Source organism: Ciconia boyciana, chromosome 6, assembly GCF_034638445.1.
Source record: "Ciconia boyciana chromosome 6, ASM3463844v1, whole genome shotgun sequence".
Classification (NCBI taxonomy): domain Eukaryota; kingdom Metazoa; phylum Chordata; class Aves; order Ciconiiformes; family Ciconiidae; genus Ciconia; species Ciconia boyciana.
The window spans coordinates 56,229,491-56,256,314 of NC_132939.1; the positions used below are offsets into that span (position 1 = coordinate 56,229,491).

Genomic DNA, 26,824 nt, shown 5'->3' on the forward strand with positions numbered 1-26,824 from the left:
GGCCCAGAGGAGGGGCACAAAGATGATCAGAGGGATGGAGCACCTCTCCTGTGAAGAAAGGCTGAGAGAGTTGGGGTTGTTCAGCCTGGAGAAGAGAAGGCTCTGGAAAGACCTTATTGCAGCCTTTCAGTACTTAAAGGGGGCTTATAAGAAAGATGGGGACAAACTTTTTAGCAGGGCCTGTTGCAATAGGACAAGGGGTAATGGTTTTAAACTAAAAGAGGGTAGATTCAGACCAGATAAAAGGAAGAAATTTTTTACAATGAGGGTGGTGGAACACTGGAACAGGTTGCCCAGAGAGGTGGTAGATGCTCCATTCCTGGAAACATTCAAGGTCAGGTTGGACCGGGCTCTGAGCAACCTGATCTAGTGAAAGATGTCCCTGCTCATTGCAGGGGGGTTGGACTAGATGACCTGTAAAGGTTTGTTCCAACCCAAACTATTCTATGAAAGGAAAATGGAACACTGGGCCAAGGACCTAAAATCCAACCCCACCTCACTCCAGTCAACGATTCTTTCCACTCACTCTTGTTCTGCCTGCTGAAGCTCCTTCATTTTTATTTCTGTGCACATGCTGCTGTGACCCCAAGAAACAGTAGTGTGCATGTGCTCTGCTGCAGAGCCCTTGCTCTCTAAACAGGCTCTCAGTGGGAGAGTTTGGTATGTTAGGGTCTGTGTGTCAAATGGCTTACAGGATTGGCCTAGTTGGAAAATCTGAGGGATCCTATGAAGAGGAAGAAACTAAAGAAAATTATCAGTCTGTCTACATGGGTAAAAAAGCATGTATATATATTTAATATGATTATGATAGCCATCTGATAACATCAGAGTAATTCAGATAAAAATGAAGCTTATTCTTTGACAGGGTTCTGTTGCTGCTTTACTTGCTATGTGGTAGACAGATGCATGCCCAGAAATGTTTTCACTGGGTTGAGGGACCATTCTGAAGCAGGATCTCTTTGTCTATTTGACTTGAGTGATACAGATGTCATTATCCACTTGCTGCCACTACAAATCCATTGTGGGGGTCTGTTAAGTCTCCTAACCTCTTATTTCTAAATTTCTAATGTACTGATGAAGGAAAAGGGTAGGGGAAAGGAAACGGAAGAGGAAGGGGAGGAGGAAAGGGAAGGGGAAGAGAGGTTTGGATACTTCCCTACATACCATCTGCTTTCCCTTTGGCAAGATTTTCATCTGATGTGGGTAAACGTTATTCCATTGATTTTACTGACTTATAATGAGATAAGGATAGAGCACTGTAATCGATTAATGCCATATGAGGCACAGCTTACATGCTCATTTTTGTTCTGTATATGGACAGAATGTGTGTTTGATTCCTGAACACAGCTAAATGAAACTGTACTTCTCTGCCTTGCTCTGTTTCTGGGTCATGCTCTGATCTCTGTTACCCTGATACACAGCTAATGGGTTTAAGTTGGTGTGGGAATTGTGCTCCGTTTACACTGGTGGAGCCGAGACCAGGGTTTCTGGATCCCTCTTCTTCACCTACACAAGCTCCAATGTAATCCATACAGGAATCCGTTGAGTTTTAATAATTAATTTAATGGGGGTGGAAAAAAAAATCTGGAACAATTTGTTTTGAAATGTATGTACTGAGCAGATGCAAAACCATCTCAGGTACGCTGAGTTATCCTGCATCCTGTTTTTAAATTCTGTATGATTTCAACTATCAGAAGGGTTTGGAAAGTGTTTTACCCTTGACAATGACCTGTATTACAATTAAAGCTCATGATGTAGGTTTCTTATTTGCCCAAGAAGACAACAAGATTTGCTATGTAATTTGAGAAGCATTTATAATACTGCTATCCATGTTGTAAGCTGATTATAAATAAAGTTCAGCAGAATTGCTTCCATCAGAAAATCAGAATTCACAGTCAAATAAAGTGTACAACCCTGATGTGTAGTTGCTTCTAACTGCTACTGTACATAAATCAGATTCTGCTTAGCAACTGCTGCATATCATGTTTATTAAACACCTTCTGCTTATTACAGCAGAGGGTACTAAAAATTCTTCATGAAAATTTCTCAAATATCTTTTCACATCTTGGATATTTTTAAAGGTCTCATTGCAGTGAACAGAATCCTTCTGCGGAAATGGTACTTGGGGGCTCTCAACATGTGCTTCCTGTTCCACTCAGTCACATGGAAAATGTTCTCAGTTTACAAACCAGACAAATTGTTTTGTGTTGTTGCTTTAGTCCTGAGGCTCAACCCAGCATAAGGAGAATCAGGCTTCCTACTCGCAATAGCACTGAGCATTTTGTTTGAAGTAATGCTGTTTATGAGTGCTGGGAAGTATTTGAAAAAAGGCTACTTCATAAGGAGGTAAACTTGCCTACATGCTACAGAAGCATGCTGGAGCAAGCAATAGTTCCTCAGAGGAAACAATCCTTTACTGACCAGTGATTCTTTGGCACAAGCCACTGTTATAAAATAATTTCTCAGGGCTAGTCCACCATTTCAGAAGTGACACACATACCTCACACTCAGCGTCTCACTTTTACACACTACAATGGGCCTTTTAAACTAGTCTCAGATGCTACTGAGGTCTGATAGATTGAAAGTAGTCAGCTGCATACCCTGACAGCCATTACTGTCACAGCGTGAGGAGCATATTCTAAAATGTCAGGCTCCATTTCATTGAATATCTCACAAAAATAAAATAGCAATAGAAATAATCAGCTTTGAAATAACTTCAGTATGTCTCTTGCAGTGCCTGCTCTGCTCTGCTCCTGTCTCAAGCTTTTCTTGACTGTTGCATGTTTGTCACTCCTTGATCTCTGTCTTCCATCTTGTACGAATGTCAAATCTCAGTCCTCGCATTGCTCCATCTCTGCAACTTCTGACAAGCTGGCCACAAAATGTTGCTGACCTGATTAAGCAGCTAGCTAGGGTGCGAGAGTGCTGTGAGGGTTAGCCAGCCCCTCTGCGCAGGGGGTCAGGACTGTGAAGGCCAGATGCTCGTGTGGACTCCGCAGGTCACAGCTCTGAGCTATTCCTGGACTACTGTACTGCATACTTTGCTGGACTTTGTTAGCTCCTGTGCAGTACTGTGCTGCTGCTGGTGCCCACAGTCAATTTATTCGTAGCACACGTGTCATACCCAGAACGTTGTCTTCCATCCAGGACTTGCCAAAAGGCTGCACCTCTTCCACCATGGATGAGGATACAGTCACTGAAATTAATGTTTGTCACATCCCAAGCACATTACTGTGAATCATTGTATGTAAAGCTAAATGAAATAGCAACACAGAGAGTATGGCTCTGCAGAATACAGTGGCCCAGCTTTTCACCAGTACCACCACAGAGCATGTAGCAGGGCTCTGTACTACCACTCTCCTCTCCAAGACCACTGTCAGCACCAGCTCAGGCTCTGCCTTTGATCTGTAAACCCCTCAATTGATTAATGCTTCTCTATATGAAGGAGTACCTCTTCAGGAGTGACAGCTACGCACCTCTTCAATCATACAGCTAACTGTGCTCTGGATGAATTGCATGGAAAATGGACATAAGTGTTCTTGGTTAAGATGAAGAACCTCTATCCCACGTCAGAACAGTCTTCCTCAGTGGAAAGTCTCACTGATCATTTTGCAACCTGCCTTGAGGCTTTGTTAGAGGTCAATTATTGCTTGATTAACTATATAGGTAGCTGGAAACTGGGAGAAAAGCTGCCTTGTTATTTGTGACACAGTAAATCTTAGAAGCTCTTTATCATCATTTATAAACTTTTCTTTTTCTAATTGTGCATGTTTCTTAGCTGCAGAGCTCCTGTCTGCGATACAAGCAATGAAAAATGTTACCTGGAAAAGAATATATTTACATAACCATGAGCTAATTACTATTTGTCATAACTAAGATCAAGTTGTTTAGTTGTACACGGGTACTGTTGAACTGCTGCCTTGTTCTACCCCAGAACTGGTTGCATTTGCATTCAGAGATGTGCAAACAATCATTCAGCTAACAGCCAGATGCACTTTCTGTTTCAAGATGTGCTGTTCCTTCTCTCTACTATGCTTTTTTTTGGTGGCATTCCTTCTGATTTAGTCTAGTGTTCCTGTGGGTGGAATCTGGCACAAAAATCCGTAAAGCTCATTATACCCATCTGCATTAAAGATTCTGTATAGATATCAATAATGACATTCAGGCACTTCAGGTGTATTTGAAAACAGTTGGCAGTACTTGATGCTAGAAATACAAAAGGACTATATCCTCAGTTAGGTAAACCAGGATAGCCCAATTAATTCCAACTGAGCTTTATCAGTTTACCTCAGCTGAGGATCTCACCCCCAAGCTCAAGTCTCTCCCTGACAGTAAGTCAGGACTCAGCCAAGTGCACGCTGTAGCTCCTTGTTTTAATTAAAGAAGTGGAAATTCTTTTCTATTTTGGAAAGTTGTTGGGAATGATATATGGATAACAGCTTGAGAATTCAAATTATAGTACAGATCAGCATGACCTGCAAGAAGCAAAAATGTTTTGACTACTACTCTAAGCAAAAGCAGGATGGATGTCATAGATTATCCTTGCATGCACAAATCTATAGCTGCATGATTTATGCTGGTTTTAAGTAGTTTTATTAACTAAAGTTGACTGCTAAATTTCAGTGCTTGTTTAGGGAAACTTCAAAAGTAAACAGTGGTAAAGAGCACTGTGCTATTTTTCTGCAGTGATTTTTTGCATATTTTGGTGCATTTCAGAATTTTTTTTTGCACCTATGATCAAATATAAAGAAAAAATCTAAAAGAATTACAGTTAATCCCTGATTTTTGGAAGCGTTGTGTTATGTACAATGCACTGAAGCATCAATCATGCTGTTATGATGAGAACAAGACATATAAAAGGATGATGTTCTCTGAGATTTTCTTAAATCACAATGCTCCTAACTTCACTACATGCTTCATATACATTACGAAAAGTCAGTATCAGCTGTATCCAAGTAACTGATATGTGTTAACCCAGCTCTCTCATCTTCTTTTTTTTTTTCCCCTTTCTTTTCTTCCTGTTCCCCCCTCCTCATCAAAGGCAATTTCTTTCCAGCCATCTCTAATGTGTTATTAGCATCTTACCTTCTTTAGTAGATTATGATTGCTAGAAGCTGATGTTTTTTGATGGTCTTGGTCGTTTTCATGTAATGTCAGTGTTGTTTGAAATGAAAAATATTGAGACTGCTTTATAGTTATCTTGATTGCTCTAAATGGACAAATTGGCAGTGCTTTTCTTATGCTAGTGTAGATGTAAGGAAATAGAGATCCACAAATTCAAGAATTGTACTAATACAGTTGAAGATCTGATTATGCAGCTGACACATCTAGAGGGAATAATACTTCATTGCTGTTATTTCTACCAGTGTTTTGTGTGTGGTAGAACTAAGGAGATTTTTTTATCCTTGTCAAGCAACCAAAACTACAAGTTCTGTTTAAAATTCTCTAATGCAGTCGATATGCTACTGGAAATCTAATCAAAGCTACTTTACTGAATATGGTTGGAAGACTTTTTAATCTAGAAAGGAAAAGGGATTCAGGTTAGAAGGCTGGGGGAAACTGGTATCTTCCATTATGCTGTGAATTTTGTTCCTAAAACTTCTTATGCTTCCTAATGCTGTGTAGGACACAACTCTCTCTCCTGTATATATTGGTCACAGTTATCAGTCTTTTTTAATAATGATACAGGAGAAAGGACGAGACACAACTTCTTTTCCGGACTGGTCCTCGTGTTGAAGACCTTACAGTGTTGAGGCTATATACCTCCTTTTTTTCCTAACTAGAAAGATTATTTCTCATGCTAAGTATATATATTATTTCTGTGACATTACACAAGTAATAGTATTCTTTTGTACTTGTACAACAATTATGGCAACAAAAGCCTTACTAAGCACAACCCTCTTCAGAATGAATTTGCTGTAGCAAACAAAAGGAAATCAAAATAGAAGAAGATATTTATGTAATCAGTGGTAATATGTGATCAGTTCTGTGCCTCTGTGTTTTTAGGCTTATATTTGACACTTTCTTACGGAACAGTAGGATCACTTGTAATAACATCTTTGCCTAGCCATATTTGTATTGATATGTATAGAACAGCATGTTGAAACTCCCCTCTAAGAAGATCCTTGAGGTCACATAAAACAAACAAACAGACAGACTTTCCTTCCTTAAGCTTATCTTGTTCTGATCGTGGAAGGTGGGGCATCCTTTTCATGTTTGATTATCCTTGTCGACTATTAAAATCAAAAGTCTGATATGTAAGTACACGTGGACATTTAAAAACGTGGGGGTTTTCCTTGTAAGCAAGATGCTTTTGGCAAATTATCCTTTTACTGTATACGGTTTTCATTTCCTTGTAAAAAAAAAAATATTGGGGTGAGGGATGGGGGGGAGGGAGAGAGAGAACCTTTTTTGTTAATCCTCTGCAGGAAACAACAACAATCAGTCCCCCTTCGGCAGCTGTTTTGTTCTTCAAATATACTATCACTTTTTAAACTGATGGTGAAGGAAAGAATGCATTAATTTTCAACCAGATCGGGCTTCAGGAAAAAAGCAAGTTCTAATGCTGAAGAACAACATGGCATAATGTTGTTTTTCAAAACACCCCCAGATTTGTCTTTCTTTTTAATGTTCTTCACTTTGCTTCTTAGAAAAGGGGTTAAAATTAGTAGGCACATTTCATATTAGCGTATTTCATGCAATAAAGCATAAATTATTTAAAATAACACGACCTTTTATCTTGCACCTTTTGAAGGAAGCAAATTAAAAATGTAAATTGGGGGCTAATTAATATGCAAATGTATTCATTCGCAGTTAACAATTAGCAATTAAACCTGCAGTGTCTACAAAGAGCACGGACAAAATTAGTAACTTAATTTATCATTAAAAAATGAAAACGTACACAAAATTTTAATTGACTTTCAAAATATTTCCCCTGCTTTTTCCCTGTATTTTTAATACAAAAAATCATATTGAGCCTTAGATATACAGATGAAACTTGCTACCTACAGCTTTCTGGCGAAGTTCATTACAAAAGACCGAGAAGGAATTATGTTAGGAAAAGTTTGTCTTTTACATGAGACGAATTAAAAAGAGTACTGATTTGTGTTAGTCACTCTGTCTAAAATGTAAGTATTTCAGGATATATAAACACATACCCTTAGCATCTAGCTAGCTACGTAAGCATATAGAAAGTGTGTGTGTATGTATTTGTTAAACACGCAGAGCCAGTTTGAAGGTTTGTGCTTTGGTGTTTGATGCTTCAATAGAAAAACAAGAACACAGGAAATTAACAGACAATAAATAGCTGAAAAATCTAAATAAGATACTCTAGATAGATAGTCACGCATGTTTATATTTAATGCTTGGTTTATTCCCCTTTTACCAGTTTTTCATTCCTTTTACTTTTAGAGGAGTTAAAAAAACCCTCTGCATATATTACTGCATTTTATGTCCATTTTCTGTGTTCTCTCATAATTAGCGCTGCTCTTTCTGCAGATGTGAGCCTGTATTTCTAAATATTCTCTTTCTAATGTCACGCAGTGTATTACAAACAAGATGTGGTTAGTTTTACAGAAATACTCACAAACATTTGTTTGCGTAAGAATCACAACGCTACAATCACTCGCATTTTTGCCCTCTTCTGCGCATTTTTCACAAACGCCTTCTCACCAAAATTTTGTTTGAAAATGTTGCTCGAAAATGAATATATTGCGACATCTGTAGAGGTATATATATGGAAATCTTCAGCTCCAGCAAGTCAAAGCGCGTAGATCTTTGTGTGGCCATTTTGGAAGTTCTTTGTGGTCGAGGCCGTTATCCAACCGAGGGGCAGAAATGACAGCATATGGCCTAGGTGGCCAAGCTCGCAGTGCTGCAGCATGGGCTTCAAAGCCAGGCATTGTTTGCCAGGACCTTGGTTCAGGCTCTTTGTGAAGTACAACGAGCACATAATCAAATCAGCAATTGTAATACCTAGTTTGCAAGCAAGTCAAGAGCTAAAATATGTACGTGCAAATTAATCATCCTATCATTTTAAGTATCAATCAAAACACAACTTCGAGTTTGCCAATCTGGATATGACAAAGGAGGTAAAATAATCAAATAAATTAACTGGGAATGTGTAACTTTTCATTTCCTCTTAATCCCTACAAAATCTGTATTTCCTCCTTGCTTGCAACCTTTTTAAAAAGTTATTTAAATAGCATCTGCTAAATTCCTTTTGCAATTATTCTCTTTCTGTTTTAATCAATTTAGAGTTAACTTTTTTGCTAAACTCCCTCTTTTATCAACAGAGCCCTTTGGTTGTTCCCGTCTTCTTGTTCTGTGGTTTCTTTTTAAAATATTCAGATTACAGTGTTTGCACTTCTGTTTGGAATATCCTCTTGTTTGATGAAGCCAGATTTTGCTGCCAACAGGACACCTTTGTGTGCCAGTGTAAAGCTGAGAAAGAATTGTTGTTACTGGGATTTGTTCTGAGCCTGCTTGGAAACTTCTGCCTCCAGAGCTGGGAAGTGGGGAAGGCAGCAAGTGGGTGAGCTTTTGCGAGAACTGCCTAGTAATAAGCATGACGAGAAATGCCCCCTTTTCCTTCTGTCCCCTATCCTCTAAAATGCTGCTTATGCAAGGTAATAACAAACTGGTTAATTTGGTTCGATGGGCAAAGGGATGTCTAATTCCACGTAGATTTCAGCAGTTCAATGTGCTGAATATTGTCACAGCTGACTTGAATTCTGAGATTGTTATTTTAACCCTTTACTCATTTCTGTGCTGGGATTTTACACATTAGAAGTTAATCTAAGGGAAAAGGTTGCATCTTGTCTAATAATTTATACATATATATATGTATGTATGTGTCCATATATGTATTTGTGAAATAAAAGACTGTCTAGGACATGTGTGGGTCAACTTTTTGCAGAAGATCTGTTTAACTGATTCCAGTTCTTTCTCATTAAAATGAACAAAACAATGGGATTTGGATATCCAGAAAAAATATTTGTAATGACAAAATATTTAAAGAACAACTCTTTTTAGCTTGTCTTGATAATTACTGTTTTTTTTAAATCTGTAAAACAAATATATGTTGATATCTAAGTTGGAACATTATTAAAATGAAAAACTGAAATTTAGGAATTAAATGAGATGCATTATACACACATGCAGCAATAGGTCAGGCATACAGCAAGATTCCATGGTTATAGGCACTTCAGAGATACGTATGTGCACACACCTACGTGTTCTTCAGAAATATTACATTTGAATTTCATGTGATTTCTATTGTGTTCTGAAATTTTTATATTTCTGTGCTAGAAAAATACGAACATAATGGCGTACTGCTCTCTTTTAAAAATATTTAAATATGTCAATGGACCTCTCCTGGGTCTTTACTTTGCAGCTTCTCTAACTGTAACATTAACAGGGATTTTTTCAGGATGCACTTGTAGGATTTTAACACATTTCTCCACTGGAAAAGTTATTTCATGGAAATAAAATCTGAAGATAGCTGCACCTTTTTATCCGGTGCTGTGTTTTAAAGAACTTAATAGCCTCTCAGTATTTTTAATGCCTGTGATATTACACAGCTAACAAACAATTTCAGAATTCAGTTACCACAATTAGGAATTTGAAGCAGGTGGCACAATAATGGGGCTTTTTCATTTCATTTATTAGAAGGGGGAGGAAAAAGCCCAGCAACGCAGAGCTTCATTTATTTTCATCAGCTCCACAGTAAGAGCATGGCAATTTGCAACACCAGAATCATTTCAAGTACAGCTTTGCATACATCATTCATTTCTTTAGTTTTAAAAGCTTCTTATCGTTCAACCAAAATTTGAAAAGATAATTTCCTGTCTAAAGTCCAATCTGGTCTGAGCATCCTGCGTGCTTTTTAACACTATGTTGGCTTCTTTGGTAAGCAGATGGAGTGTCGATGTTACTGCTGCGTGACCCCCAGGTGAGTGTGACTTTGCCTATGTGTGCCCGTGCGTAAAACATCCGCAAGCAAGGGCTTCGCCTGATAGCCTATTTCCAGTGCAAAGTTTGCCTTGCGTTCCCGTTCGCTAGGAAGAGATCTTTAATTTAATTTTGCTTCAGTCCCAAGCCTCACAGCAGAAGCAGCACGCTCCTGGCAGGAGGATGAAGTCTTTGCAGCAACGCAGCCACAGATTTCAGCCCACCCGGCTCTCGCAGGCCCCGTGCGGGCTGCGTGCCGGCTCGGTGCCGGCTCTCCGGCTGCCCCCGCAGCCCTGCCGCACGGGGAGCAGCAGCTCGGCAAGGCTGCAGGCAGAGCCGAGGTGTGCACCATCCCTCTTCCTACCGCTTTTTAAGTGCATTTTCTGTTGTGCATGTGGATGCGAGTGGTTCACGCCTTGCGGTGAGCGACACTGCCTTCTCCAGGGACTGGGGCTCCTGTCGCCGGTGCACAGCTCTGGATACACTTTCAGCCCAGGGGTCACTTGGTTGGCATCTCTGCTAACATGATACTTTTAAGCTGCTCTGAGAACAACAAAGCTTTGTTGTTCTTGTGCCAAAATAAAGGTGTTTTGCACTGCGTGAACTTGCCTCGACTTCTGCATATATAGTGAGGGGTCTGGGAAATGATGATGGAAAACACCAGGGAAATGTAGTAATAGTCTGGGGCCAGGAGACATGTTTTACTGTGCGTTAGCAGGATGCACAGGTTTAAGTAAAACAGAGGCCTTGAAACTGGTCCCTGGTGCTGCTAGCAGTAGGCTTTGCACCCACAGGGTGTCTCAATTCAATGCTTCAACAGCAATTGCTGTCACAGAGTGTGAGTGAGCTATCACTGCCCACTGTCCATTTAGAAATGTGCAGCCCCTTCTACCTACTGGAAGCTCTTGTTGGAAACTTTCCTCTGGTTCATAATACAACCAGAAACTTCATCTGGAAGCAACTTTCTTATCTCAGCCCTTAGAAGCCCTCTCCTGCAGAGGCACAGGAGGACAACTGCTCTGTACAGCTGTAGCCTTCAGGGTTATTTGTACCAGCAGCCCCAATGCAGCTCCACCAGCCCTTGCAGAAGGAGGGTGCTTCAGCCCTGATCTCAGATGCTGCGGCCCCAGGGAGCAGTTGCCCACCCATGAATCTTCTCCATGCAGCCACCCCTCCCACTGCTGGCACTAATATCTGCTCTTTGACATGAGCAAACACTCAATAACCTTTTGTAAAACTGTCCTTTCCCGTGCTGGAGGGAAAATGAAACCCACCGATGTTTCACTTTAGATTGACACAGTCCACAGTTAACACTACCCCAGCTATTCCAGTGTAGGTCACTGCAATACTATGGATAATGTCTGGATTACACTAAAAGGTGAAGTGCAGTTATGAAACTCAGAGCCTGTTCAGTCCACTTACATTAAGGTATTTCTGAATACCCTATAGGCTGAATAGCCTGAATAAACTGAATTAACATGAAGACAGCAAACCACACCACTCTCTTTCTTTGTAAACCATCTCACTCTGTGTACACCCCACAAAAAGGGGTATGTAGGGAGCCTCAGGTAGGGAGAGATACTGTAGAGGATGAAGGAAAATTGTCCAGTGAGTGGGGCACTATCACAAAAGGAACGGGCACTACAGACTTGAGCCCCAATCTGAAGGAGGACCCCAGGCCTCATTTCATTCCCCATGTATAAAATGGAGATGATTTTACCAGTCATCTAATGATATGATTTCTGAGTATTATGGAAATAGGGGGATATGTGTCTAAGATAGATGAATGGACAGATGGTTTACAGTCTCATCCTGCCCACCTGCTGCAGAACACAGCTAAGCCTACTACAACTGTGTTGAATTATTTGCGAAGTATAGAAACTGCTGGTCCAATAAACCCCTGGTGAAAAACGCACTGATACCAGTAATGAAGGTAGCTCACACATTTGCACAACAGTTCATATTTCCAAGTAGCTAACAATTACTTCAAAAAGCTGTAGCTATGTTTATTTTTTGGTAGATAAAAACTTGAAACCCTGACGTGCTCTATGCCACTGGTCTCCTCCAGACCCTAGTTGCCTTGGTAAGAAAAAGCCAGACATCAGGACTATACATTGTGACACAGAGTACACCTGCTCCATCATCTGGACATTGAGTTGACTTGCTGCAATTACTTTAGAAAGGGAAACATTGATTAGAGCTTAGTTTGTCCCCAGAACAGAACTATCAGCTTTTCTTTTGCACTTTTCGTTCGTTATGACACCCTAAATTAGCTATTTATACCCAGATTCTGCAATGATCTGTCTGACAACACTGCATCAGCAGGGGGTCCCATGAAGTCTACAATGGTTCTTACTGACTTATATGCTTGGGGTTTATAGTGTTGTATATAGGGCTTATAGTGGTTTCCTAGATAAGCTACAAAATTTGGTCAGATGAAGTTGACCCTAATGTTATTCAAAATTAGCTTTTTAAGGAAAATTTTTCCCTAAAATTACTGATCACCGTGTTTTACCAAAGAATGACTCCTTATCATTATTCTAAAATTAAGTTTATGTTTAATTTTTTGAAAAAAAGAAGTCTTGGGGAAGACACGGTCCTACCTCTTTTGAATAGTGTCTCTTCAGAACAAATAAGCCTACATGTGTTTTGGGTTAAGCCAAAGCTTTGATTCTCCCTTATATGAAAGGGCAGATGAGCAACACTTGTCATTAAGGGTGGACAACCTATTCTGTAACCACAGCTTTATCTTCTTTTAGAGAAATTTTACTAGAATGAGAGAAGATTTTCATTGCTTTTGTGATCACTGGAACATTTCCTTATTAACCAGGGATACTAGAGACTTTCAGCCCTGTCCTTTGCTAGGTTAGTGCACAATATTGTTGCTTCATACATACTTTTTATAAAGCCTTGCTATTGCTCCCAGTGCATCAGTGAGGAGTTAAATATTGGTATTAACATTGTTTACTTTTGTTAGATGGTTTGTTGGGTTGCTGGAACCAGGAATGTAATTTCTGGCTATTCTGTTGTTATTCTTTCCCCTCAAAATTTAGGAAGAGGAATGTTGTTACAGCCTCAAATTTACCAGTGAAAGCTGATGCATGTTGATGCAAAGGGGCTGATTTTATTTAGGCATTCAGAAATTGATACCTAACTAAATTTTGAAATGAAATGTTAAGCCCAGTGGGTGACAGACTGTCTGTAGGCATGTCCCCTGAGGTGCTCCCTATTTTATGTGTTAATGATCTTCTTTGCCCATGCTAAGCCAAGCTCTACCCACTACTGCTATAGCACCATTATTCAGCATTTAATTTGCTCACAATCTTTTAAAACAAAAAACTATACCTAATTATTGGCTCATTTAAGCCCTCAATGGTTGGATCTCTGCTTCTGTGTACAGATACTTATCTCTTCCTATTTCAAATACTAAAGTATTGTTTTGCAGTCACAAGACTTTACCATTGACAAAAGTGAGGTGATCTGGGATAAATTAACTTAACTCAAACTATTATGACAAGAATTTGCAGGGGGTCAAAGACTGAGATCTGATGTTGACCACTGTACATAGAAAAGCATGTGTGCAAAGAGGTGAGTTAAGGGCAGATGTGCAGCCTAAATCCTGAATTTGAAACTCTGACTTTTTGGAATTTTCCATTGTTTTCTTTCTTTTTTCCCCACCCCTCTTCTCTATTAAATAAATGTCGAGAGACCACTTCTATCTGACTCAAATGATTAGAAATGTTCATCACCTTCAATTCTGTTTGCGATAATCACTAAATAGGTGTTTTATTGCTTTTTTGTAGTCACTAATATATATAATATAAGGAAAGGGACTGAAGAAATGCATTAACAAGTACACGTAGTAGTTTGTTTCAGGCTGTGCCACTGGATGGCTCAATGTGTCATAAAAGAAATCTCTGTTAGCAGTATAAGTTAATTTCAGTTAACAGAGGAAACTGTTCCTCAAGGAGGATCTGAACATATTCTGCTATAGGTATGAAGATCAGAGCAGCCACGATGGTCATGTTACTGAGAAGTTTTCTCTAGCTACAATTCTGTAACACCACTTTCAAAGACACCTGTAAAAGATGGAATTAAATTCTTCTCTGTGGAGAGCAGAAATGGCTTTGGGCAGCAGAGTTTGCTTCTTGATACTGAGAAATCAAGAACAATAGGGAAACACTAACCTGGTCATTGCCGACTCAAAATTTGCCTGCTCATTGACTTGTTAAGAAACAGTTACATGTTGTTGTGGCTACTCCTTACCATGGGCTTAAACAGATCAGGACCAAGGTAGGTGTACACTGGAGCATGTGCCTCTGCATGAAATTAAAGCTGAAAGTAGGTAGATGCTTCAGAATACTTCCCTGCTTAGATAAGCTCTAACCCTTTGCTGCTATTCAGTCTGCAATGATGATGCGAAAACTGATAGGGCTGTTGTCTGTACTCTTTTTTCAGTAGGAATTGTATTGAGACAACCAAACTATTTGCAGTCGCTTACATAAGTTGACAACCATTGGTTTCTTACCAGCCCTGACATAGGTCAATAGTTCAAATTCAACCTATGATTAGAAAGGAAAACTATCCATGCTCCAGGTCCCCGAGTTGTCCAGTCCTATGTGTTTTGGATAGTAATGATGACAGTAAAAAGCAACCAAGCTTCACCCCCTCCTGTCCTCCCCCATGGACCTTGAAAAACATGATGCAGCTTGTTAATAATGCAGCCCTTTATCTAAGATGTAGTTACGTGTACCAGCCTGAAATTTCTACCCGCTCATTGAATGGTGATATATCAAATTACCTGCATTGTAAATATGCTTTTGAAGTTGCTCTGTTTTGTGTTGATTACTGTGTTGGATTCTGACTCATAAAGGTTATGAAACAGATAAAATAGACTGTATTCTGCCACAGAGGTGGCATAGTTCAGCATGACTGAGTCACTGCTCTGAAGAGAGGCGGCACTGAAATTTTATACAGGGTATTGCAAGTCAAGCCTGAAGTGCATTGGCAGAGCTGCACGGTAGCAGGCAAAAAGCTGCTCTTCAGTACATACCTAATTTTACTTGTATAATTCACTTTTTTCCAGATCCCCATCTTCACCATATAACCTTCTAAACTACATATTGGGTGCAAGTGCCCCAGGATCATTTCATGCAGCGAAAAGGGAACAAGTAAAATTCTGAGCCATTGCAAATGGTCAACTTGGCAGGTGCCAAGTGTAACATGTGTGGCCATGATAAACAAACTTGGCTGGGAACTTGAAGTTGGCAAGGATCTTCTACCTGCTGCCTTGTCTGCTTCCGTTTCCCTCCTTCCTCAGCTGGAAAATGCTTACTTACTAGAGTAGTGGAAGACCTCTGGGACAGATAAGTCTTCCTTCTCCTCCTCCTCCTCCTCCCCCTGCTTGTCCTTTTCTATTCTAATCAGTGCTGATTTGAAAAGGCTTTCCAGGTGGCCAGGTCTTCTCTCTGGTAACTCGAGCTCGGTTCTCCTTGCCCTGTTCTGTCTGGACTTTCTGCTCTCTGTCTGCTTTACCTGCTTCCCAACAACTTTTGTGCCCAGAAACACCAGGTGCAATTCTTTTCTCCCTGCCACCAGACCAAACCCCTCAGCTGCCCACTCCTACCTGCTGTCATCTCTGTCACTCATCTGTTAAATCCCCAGGCTTCCTTTATTTCTAGGCAAATGTCCCTTCTGGTTCTTTCTTGGAACGTCTTCTATGGGTTTTGTAAGTGCTTCTATCTGTATATTTTTCGTGATGGTTTTGATTTTTTTTTGTGTTATTTCCTCTGCTGGTATACAGTAGGAAGCAAGACTATTTTAATGTTCTGACTATTGAGTTTATTAGTATTGTGAAGGTTTTTGCAGCTTATTATTGATGTGAGATAGAAATTCACAATGAATCAAAGTTGAATAAAACACTATTAGATCACACCTTTAACAATTCCTATTCACACCAGGCTCATAGTGCCTTGGTAAAAATGACCACATTAGGGCAGACAGGTTGATTTTCATTGCGCTATGTTGTTAATTAAAAAAAACCTTCATCTAAAAATGGTGTTCTGCAAGGAACTTTCAGATGCTTTATAATAACCTGCATCCCTTATGTTATGCTTGACTTTCCATTGGGGGAAAAATAAACCAACAACCTTGAGGCTATGAGTTAAATATGTCATTTTACTAAGAAAATTCTCCATACATCCTTGCTGTCTTTTATGCTTTCCATCTTTTGAGGTTTTGGTAACTAAAGATTATTATGCCTAATAAATTAGGATCTTGATAAATAGGAAAAATTCAAATATTTTTACCCAAGTATAGCCTACCTGTTAGGTGAATTAATTGTTTACAACTTCTGGCTTGTTTGAAAGACCAGGTACAAATGTTGTTCAGGATATCCCTGGGAAGATACACACCTATAAGTACGTACTTCTTCCTTCCATGTACTTTTATCATTCTAGCTTGATATAATAGATTTAATATTTCCAACAGAAGCTCTGGCGATCTAGAGATGTGACAAACAACATTTACAGGAAAAAGTTATGTATCTTATTTGACCAATTGCATACAGAAATTACAAACTTCCATGCATCCAAACTCCTCTTTTGATTCTTTCTATAAGAGAACATTTTCTTGCACCTCATTCTGAGTATTCCCAAATGTAGCCTTTCCCTCTTTCATACGACACATAAAGTGGTCACTAAAAAATTGCATTTTGAGATTAATCCACACTACAGCACAAAGACATCAGTACTGAAGTGGAGGAAAGTTTATTTTTAGCTTGTTATATAGGATATATTTTCATATTAGGTTTTTTTTTTTCTGTCTGGAACAGGTGTGTTTGTTTTTTGGGGCTTGGGGTGTGTGTGCTGGCCCTCTGTGCTGACTACCATGCCATGGTGCCTTGATTAAGAATTAGAGGCAATGTAGCATCTATGTTGAATAGGCACGCAGTGATTGCTGACTACAGGGAAGGAGCTTTCAATCCCAGAATGAATGCTTGAATAACAGTATATACAAGCATATACAACAGTATATACAAAGGAGAGAGAGACAGCATGTGCACTTTAAGCTAGTTCAGCTCTCTCTGCATGCAGGGTCGAGCAAACGGGACCAATGACTTCATGCCTGAGTCAGGCAGACCCATCCCTCTGCTTAGAAGGCTGTCTCATGCGCAAATAATGTAAATCCAAGTAAAGAGCAAACACTTAGGAAACATTTTCTACTTTAAAGAAATCACTTAATAAAAAGTGTAAAACACCTGATCAGGCAATCTAATTCTTTTAAAAGTAGTTGTACTCTCTCGAGTTTTCTGAACTAGAAACACAGGCAAAGCAGGCTCTATTTTGGGGCTCTGCAGATAAATTATGTATTAAAAATATGCTATTACTTTAATGATCATTCTCAAAAGACTCTTTGAAAATGAAGGAAAAGCAAAGTTTACATTGGTAAAGGAGACAGGACACAATTCTAAGAAATATTCAAGAATAAGTTATACAAAATTCATGAAACTGGAAGATTTACTCTTTTACCCATCAATTTTGGCCCAGCTCAGTTACTTTCATCAGGAGAGATGGAATGCTTTGTACTTATAGCCTTTCTAGCAGTCAATATAGTATTGACTGTATTGCAGCCAATGTAGCCAGTGTGGTGATGAGATACTGTAGTTTTCACAAGCTTTCATTAGGTCTGCTGTGAAATGCCATATTCTCATATTAGTCATCCTCCCTGCTTTATATCTTAGAAGATGCATTTCAAACTGTTTTTAAAGTACATTATTATTCAGCTGTTCACCAAAGTAGACCAATATACATTATAATATGTTTACGAGGTGGCAGTCTTACAATTCAACAATTTAAAACTTACATTCCATCTGAGATAGCTACAAAATTGTTTCAAATGGCTGTGCTTACTTTTTGGAGCAAGTAGTTCTAAATGAAAAGGTTGATGGCTGCAATTTGATTATTAGCAAGTAAAAGAACACAGATAGAAATATTGCAGTCAGTATGTTGATATTCCATGGAGAATGAAAAATGTTTAGTGGACAGTTTAGAATATTGTCAGTATACAGTGCCATAAAAACTGCTGAACTCGCTTCTTTATTTATATCATTGAGGTAGGTTTAATACCATTTAAATATCTTCAAAGCCATGTCTTTACTGAAAAAATTAGCTGTTTCAACAACAGATAGTAAACACTTCCCTCCTAGCTTGTTTCAATTTAATATGAGCCATAGGCAACTGGGGAGGGACAAAGCTTGGCATCTTCTGCCAAAAAGCAGCCTGTCTGCAAGGAATGCAGAACTCATTGCCTCCACCATGAGATATGCAAGGTCATCTTCCATATGTGTGGCTGGAGCCAGGTTCAAGTCTGTGAAGGGAAAGTAGGAGGTGGTGGCATGAAAGGAAAAGGAAGAAATGTAACCTATTCCCCAACAACAAATCAAAACAGAGACAGAGAGCCCACCAGATTCTGTGCATCTTCTCTCAATGCCCTGGTAAGTTCACTGTGGCAGAGGACAAAGCTCATTAATCATGTTTTCTTAGTTGTTACTACTACATTAATTAATTCAATGCTTTCCAACAGATGTCTGCATGAAAATACGGCAACTCAACTAGAAAAAACAGATCTTATAAACAGAGGTCTTAGGAGCTGAGATAATACTCAAGTAAAACAGTAGTTCTCTGAATAACAGGGCCAGTACCAGCGATATGGAAAATAAGCAAATGAGACCCTGAGGACAGAATGAAGATGGAGAGAAGGAGCATAGTTACAGTGCATCTCCTCAAGTCGAGGGTGGAAAAGTGCTGGGATTGTGTGTGAAGCTACCTGTGTGTTTCTGTAACTTCTTAAAAGCCTTGCATATCTCTCCAGTGAAAAATGTGTTTGCAGTTTTCCTCACCCACCACTGGAAAGGAAGAAATTAATTTTTAATTTGCTATTGCACAAGAGATTGTCTTAAGTTATCCAAACACATTTAGATCAAGTTATTCTAGTGGAATACCTGTCTAGAAATATCCAAACAAGTGGCTTTTAAAGCAAAGAGCACTGGTCATATAAAAGATGCCTGAATTAACGATATTGCACACTGAAAATGCAGCACTGTCAGTGGTAGTGCAAACATCCCCTGTCTTCGCCTACCTCATAGCGAGGAGGACACTCTCCTGCTTCCCGTCTATTCATCCTGAGCCCGTGCTGCTGCCAGAATGTGTGACAACTATTGCCAATTGTGACAGTTGTTTTTGTGAAGGGGGACATCTGTCTACATAAAATCAGGCTGGGGTCTGCAAACTCATTTACAGAGGCCATGAAATAGTCATCAGATGGTAAAAATTACCTTCTTGGTTAAAAGACAAACTAGGGTCCCAAAAATGAGAGAGACTGTATCTGACTAACACTCACCTGAGCCAGGCTGAAGTTTGTATTATATGTGTTGGGGGAACCTCTGTAATTGCTGACAGATGGGTCTCCATCTAAAGAGCCTTCCACCTCTACATGCATCTTGAATGTTTTGAAGTGTTAACATAAAAAATATGCTCCCCACCATACACGACAAAGCAGGAACATGAAATTTTTGAAAAAGATACCAACATGTACTACGGATGTCTCATTATGAGCTGTTTGCAAACGCTAATCAAATGGCCCACTAGTTTTGTGCCTTTCCATAGATGGGATTGTCTCAGAGGAGTTTCAACATGAGCCCAACTCTCTCCTTCGCATCCCATTTCTCTGCTGATTGTTTCTCTAAATCTTTTGCTGTAAGCCTAAAAGCAAAAAAGTCCTCCATACAGTTGGTTCCAATTAAGCAAATTAAAGCTATAGATTTTTAAACAAAAATAAAAATGACATGGACAACATTTAAGCATTTAAAGCACAACATGAATGAGTATGTTATTCAGTGAATGGGCAGGCAGTTATATTAACTCTTGACATTCTACCTGATGCAACATATTTCCAGGGTAAAAGCATTAGCAGTTCATTGTTTCTTTAATTTTTGCACAGAAGCATCAATTTTTTTTTGTCAGATCACATTTTGTAACATAATATCAATCTTGCCATATCCATGTTCTAGACGGGCTGTAGGGATTCTGCTGTAATTATGTCAAAAAATGAAATATTTCAAAATCTGATTGACAGCTTGATTACAATAATGCATGTGATTAAATTCAGGGTGTGCTGGTGTAACGAAGGAGGGAATGTCAGTGGTAATTAACTGTATTTTTGTTAAATTTTGTTGAGCATTTCTTGCTCTTAGGTTGGAGTATATTGAAACTAATGAGACACCTAGTGGTAGCACTTTTTTAGTTTCTTAGTGTCATTTGGGACTTGGAAAAAAACAGTTCTTATGCAAATAATATATTTTGTTACATGTCATGTAAATTTTATGTAGATTACCATGGTCATGAACACCAAAACTATGCGGTAGAGCAGCATGACGGGAAGGATTCCATGCTATGCTTGAGCACAGAAGAGCAGCAGTAAGTATTTTTTTTCTCCAAACAGCTAGTTCTGGATAATAAAGCTTGCCAGAAGACAGAAAAGTGTTGATTATAATGAAATACAATGGTTTATTTTTAATTTTCATTGTATGATATTTTCTCCCGAGGAAATAGTCAATGACTTTTGCCCCTTCTACTTCCTCAAAGAAAGTTTGTATGAGACAATTATTCCACCAAATACCTATTTGTATAAACACGGATTAACTTTTGATACGCAAAAGGATGCAGTGTGTACTGCTTTTCATTAGTTTTTTTTTTTCTCTGAACAATAAGCTCCTTGGATAAAAACTGCCATGTCCAATCTCATAAAACATCTTAGGTATTTTAGGGTGTTGCTTGGAAAAAAAAGAAAAATATTACCTTATATGATAAATTTTTTGTGCTCTCTCTCTGTAGTTCTGCTCTTCCTCCAAGCATTAGTCAAACTGCTGGATAAAAGCAGAGATGGGAATCTGTTATTTCCTAGATTCAAATAATTCAAAGTGTTTTGCCACACAATATAATAGACTCAAAATTGTGTTCCTTCACTGGTCTGCCAATATCTGCTAACCTTGATATTCTTCCTGCCCATCTCTTCCACAAGTTTTACGGTCCTCTCAAATGTCTCCCTTACAACTGGAACATCCATTCCAGGCCAATACTATTCCCTTGACCCAGATTTTGTTCCCTTTTAAAAGCCTGTAACCGCTGACTTGTCAGAAACCAGGTTACCTATATTTGTTCTATTTTTGGGAGTGAGGGGACAAGGTATAACAACTAACAGAAAGCTTTGGAATTTATTTGGTATTTACTGACTGTAATCTCTTTTAACAAATGTTATGTTTTCCTCTGTATCTGGGTAACACTCACTAAACTTTGCTTGCTAGCAAGATATAGATGGTAAAAATACATAAATAAAATGCAGCGTAACATAATAAAGTAAGATATAAATATATAAAGCTGACATCCTCATTTATTTCCTGCGAAAGGAAACCCCAAAGAGATTGCTAGAGAAAGTAACAAATACATGGTGATTCTTTATTTTTCCCACCACATAAATACAGTTTCAAGTGGGAGGAAAGATGCTTTTTTTGTTATTTACAAGCAACAGAGTTAATGCTGCATTGTTTAAAAATCCATTGTGGAAAACCTACCACAGCCTGGTGACCTTGGGAGTGATGGTGACGTGTTTTAGCAGTGGAAAATATGGAATTGTAGATAGGGAGTAACTATACAAGGTCTTGCAAAGCATGGAGTTCTGCCTGTTTGTATCAAAAGGGGGTTTAAAAACATATAACCTCATTCTTCCTTGCCTTTTGATAGAGCCTAATCACCTTAAGAAATCACTATTTGATCACTAAGTCTATTGCTAAGGGTAAGGTCACCTCATTCAAGAGATCTGTATCCTCTGAGCTACAAAGGATAGTAAATAAGTTTATAGATTCCTGGTTTCTTATTTTAAGAGCATGTAGTGAGAACACCACTACTATTTAGCAGAGAAGTGTTTGGAGGTATGCTAATGACCACAAGAAAATTTCAAACCTCCATAATGTGCTTTAATCACCAGCTGGAGATCAAAAGCCACCATGTGATTTTATACAGCATGGGCAGCTTCCAGAACTGCCTTACATGGAAAGAGATCAATGGTAAAATTGGTAGATACAGCAAAGCTTTTGCAAAAAAAGCGTTTTATGTATCTTGTTCAAAGCATTTAAGCGCCTTTTAGATCACTGATTGAACCATAGACATTATAAAGTGGAACCTTTTAATACCAAAATAAATTTGCAGAGTAAAATTCCATTATAGGAAAAAGCATTGCACTGCAACAGGACAGATAATATTTCTTTCACATGTAATGGGATATATGAAATGTTTGATGATAAACAGAAGTTCTTTGTATCGTTATAGTTAGACTCCATGTACTGTTGTTTGTGTGCATGTAAATGTATCTACAGTATAGGATATACAGTACTCCCCAGATAAAATGTATGCATACCTATAAATACAGCTTCTAACTAAGATGGGTGAAGACACTTAATATCCAAGACAGTCCAGTCATTTATTTTTAAGTAGAAAAAACTGCCCATGCATATGAGTTTGGACCTTGACCAAAGAAAACGTACAAACCCTTTAGAAACTCATGAAAGTCCTTTAATTTGGATTAATTTAATGCACTTCAAATAAACTCTAGTCTTACAAGCTTCAAGTTATTTAAAATGATTCCCTTTAACAGCTTCAAATCACGTCTGTTAGCATCACAAAACTTCCAGAAAAAGTGAAACTTCCAATGAAGCCAACTCTGTAGCTTTTCTTCCACAGCATTTTCATTAATTCTTCCAATACTCCATCCCCTTTGCATTACATTTTTGGGTACTCTGTAGAGTTTGGACTTCTTCTTCCCCATATTCCGTTCCTTCATCTAACTATTTAACTGCTTAACTTGGGGAATGACAGGGGATATTTTCAAAGAGCTACAAGATTTACAAAGCCCTTTCCTGCCTCTGCATCTTAATTTTGAATTTAATGTTTTGAACAGTAGAATTAGTAATGGTTTTGTAATTCATAATATAGAAAAAGGAGTCAAGAAATCCAGGTCTTTGACATTTATTACAAATTTCTTTTATCACGTCAAGCTAAACAAACTTCACTCAGCATCTGTGTCTGATTATTCATTTGTAAAAAGAGATAAATATTTATTTGCTGAAGTGATTTTTTATTAAGTTCTTTAAGAACTTGATCCTATTATGAAACAATATTGCACCTTCCTTTGGTGAGGAGAACTTAGGTGACAGCCTTATCTCATGTGTAATTTTCTAGGCAGACGTGTAATAACTTTATTGAGCAAAAAAGCTGTCTCATCAAATGGATTGAATATTCAAAATAATAGTTGATTCTCTCTGGTTTCTTATACACTGCATTCTGAAGGAATTAATAAACAAAAATTGAAATTCCTATCTAATTAAATACAAAAATTAGTCTAACTTGTAAAGACACCTGAAAAGATCTTCAACACGTGGCAAAACCAATTTTGTTCCTAGCTACCTTTTAACAGCACTTAGACACAATAGGATGTTGTACTGGTCTCCTGAAACACACACAAGCTCTAAGGTTACCAGGCAGATCATCTTAAATACTCTTAGAATGTATATTAATGGATGAACAAAGACAACTCCGGAGTGCCATACTGCCATTCTTAGAGAATACTGACTACTCTTTTAAAGTTTAATAAAAGTACATTAGAGGAAAAAACCCACACCCTTCATTTAATTTATACACATCTTTCCACTGAGGAAAATAGTGTGAAATGTGAATGAGAGGAAAAAAAGAAAGTAAGTTTGCAGTAACCACATTTTTTCCCTAGTGTCAGTATACTCACACTGCAGGATAACACACAGATATGATGGGAAGTATAATTCTTTGTACACCACAGTAGGTACACTGTGGGCGGATGGTAACACAAGGCTAACTGAGTCAAGAACTGCTTCTTGGAACGTGATCATACCACTGTTCCTTCTCAAACTGTTTATGGCCTCTGACCACCAGGTTTTTAGCAAAACTTTTTTGGTCTAGCACTTCAAGAGGACTGTAATTCGAAGCAAATACTGTGGTGATTTTTAGGAACAGTAATCGCTAATCTCTACTTCTGTCTGTACTCCTCAAACCCCAGTTAGGACAGCTGAGTGCAGTGTGTATGTATTCTTTTATCAAGCAGCTGTGGTGGCATAGACTCCCCATTCATTTTGGAATTGTCTGTTGATTTTTTTTAAAACTTTTTTTAAAAAAATTTTTGCTTTTTTAAAGCATTGTGTGTAGTATGGCAAGGTGTTTGTGAAATGTATGAGGACTTTTCTCATTTTGCAAAGTAGAAAAATAAAAGGACTGCGGATAGGGAATACATGCTGGAGTACTGAGCCATTTAATTCTATAATTTTTGGAAGAGTGGAAATGTGAAGAACATCATGTAAAAATACCACTGCAGCCTTTAATAATTTTTTAAATTCAAAGGTCATTTAATCTTTCTATAAAGAAATAAACAACAATCTTGTGAGGTTTTATGGCAATAATTTTCAAGAACAAAACTTAAGGGAAACGTATTACTTCTACATTTCTAGATTGTTGCTTGCTTACTTGCATCTGTATGTGGAAATGCATGTGTGCATGTTTCGCTCCAGTATTCCCTTCTGATATCTTGCAGACCTTTAGTCCATGAATCACAGCCTGAAAAACACTATGCTAAAGCAGAAGTGAGCCTAACTGAAGTATAACACACTATCTATCTCACTACCTGCAGACATTTGGCATTCTCTTACTTGGTATTTTTACTGGAACCGTCACATTCATGCATTCCTCTGTTGCATTCTACACAGCCTTGTGAGAAAGCAGTGAACCCACTTAAGAGATCTGGGCTACATTTCTGACCTTGTCTAATAATCTCTGAAGTCCTTAAGCAAATATTTTAATCAATCTATACCTCAGTTTTCTTACTGTAGAATGAAATTTTGAGGCTAAATCATTCAGAACATTTCACTTTTTTTCTTTTTTTTTTTTTTTTGTGAGGTAGGAGGATTCAAATGTTCTTTGTGCTATTTTGAGTCTTTTGAGGAGCATTCTTAATATTCTCCTAGTAATAAGGATGTAACTTTTATGTCTTCTGGAATTGATGAGTACATGTAGCTCTCCTGAAAGAGTAGCCATTTGCGAAATGGCTATTCTTCATTTACTCTGGAGATTCACCAGTCTTCTGAAAACTTTCATGGTTAATCAATCTAAGTTATTTTATGAGATGCTGGTTTTGAAGAATTTATACTACAGTTTGATCACTATCTCTTCAGATGTTCTAGTCAAGCCATATTCAAAATGTGATACATTTTATCCCATTGCTAAATTAAAAGTATCTAACTGCTTGTATACTACAGTATACAAGTATATAATGCATATTTACTATATTTAAAAGTAGCATTTGAACTCTTCTTAACAGCTGTACCTGTAGTGCACACATAGATTGGATTGCCTATTTCATTTAAGATGAGAGATCTTTTAAGGAAAAGATATAAAGTCCTCTCTCTGGAGAAGAATCAAACACAATTATAAAATCTAAAATCATTCTTAAAGCATATTCGAAAGTTGTAGTTAGCACATTCCAGGAATGCTCTTACTACTCATTACAGTGAAGGATGATAATGAGAAACCCATCCTACGCTTTTGATTGTTTGGTCAATACTTGCTTTTCTGAGATCTAGTCAAACAATTCACAGTATATAGGGAACATCTGAGAAAAGTTGTGGCCACTTCAGATTTGGTTAATACTTGAAGAATCTCCAGCTGTAGCAGCATTAAAGCAAATGCATCCAGATTGGCTAAAGAAAAATCCAGCCCTTTAGTGTATGGAAACATAATATATTAAAGTCTCTGCCCTGATAGTTTATTGGCAGAATCTCATGTTTTTGTTAATAAGAAGTAGGATTGGTATATTGAAACTGTGCCTTTTCCTTAAGACCAAACTGATTATTCCGGCTGAATGGAGAAAAATCAGAGGCACAATGAGGTCCACGTTTCTCTCTTCATGCAAGAAAAATAATATTTTTTGGCCAAACTTTTAGATGGGATAGCAGAATTTACTTTAGATCTCTATGGCCTCATTGTTAAGACTATTTTCAGACTGACATCCTAAAGATTAGCTTTTCATTACAGGAATGAATGGAATATCTATTAAATTTTTCATTTTATTTTCTATATCAGCATCTTAAAATATTTTCATGATCCCAGTAATCTGATATTAAAGAGAATAATATATTAAAGATAATAATATTAAAGAGAAAGTGAAGTGCTATCATGTGTGGTAGTGTCCTCCACTTCTTTCAAACAATCTTTTGGTCTTTCCTATGAGCAGTAATACTCTGTAACATTCAGAACAGCTCAGACTCTTGAACATCTGCAGGATTCCTAGTATACATTTCTATTATTCCTAATGTAGCCCAGGGTTTCAAAGAAATATTCTATATAAGTACTACCATGATGAACATACTATGGAATGATAGTTCTTAGTTTGTTTTAAGCTATTTAGTACGTCTAAAATTGCAGCATGTGAAGATGGTGGCCATGAAAACATAATGCTTTTTTTAAAGGTTTAAACCCTCCAGCAAATTAACAACACAAAAACATTGTCCTTTCATTTTCCTGCCTCATCCCCTAAATCCCCTGTTTTGGCATGTCTTTAATCTTCCATACCTGTCTCCCACTTCACAGCTCGGCAGAAGCAAGTGTGGGTGTGCACGCATTTGTACCTGAGAACAAAAGGAGATGCAGTGATACCGGATGATAAACGGATCAGACCTGCTAGGTGAACCAACGCTGTATGATTTGACTTGGACCTGAAGAAAAGGAGATTAGGATGGGAA

General features: G+C 38.1%; 1 long non-coding RNA gene across 1 annotated transcript; it reads right to left on the reverse strand.

Moving 5' to 3' along the window:
• Positions 1-18,782: 18,782 nt before the first annotated feature.
• Positions 18,783-26,710, reverse strand: LOC140652820 (uncharacterized). Its single transcript, XR_012042949.1, has 3 exons — positions 26,655-26,710; positions 20,808-20,875; positions 18,783-18,856 (listed from the first exon to the last, which is right to left on the reverse strand). It is a non-coding gene; the product is annotated as an uncharacterized lncRNA (long non-coding RNA).
• Positions 26,711-26,824: the final 114 nt, after the last annotated feature.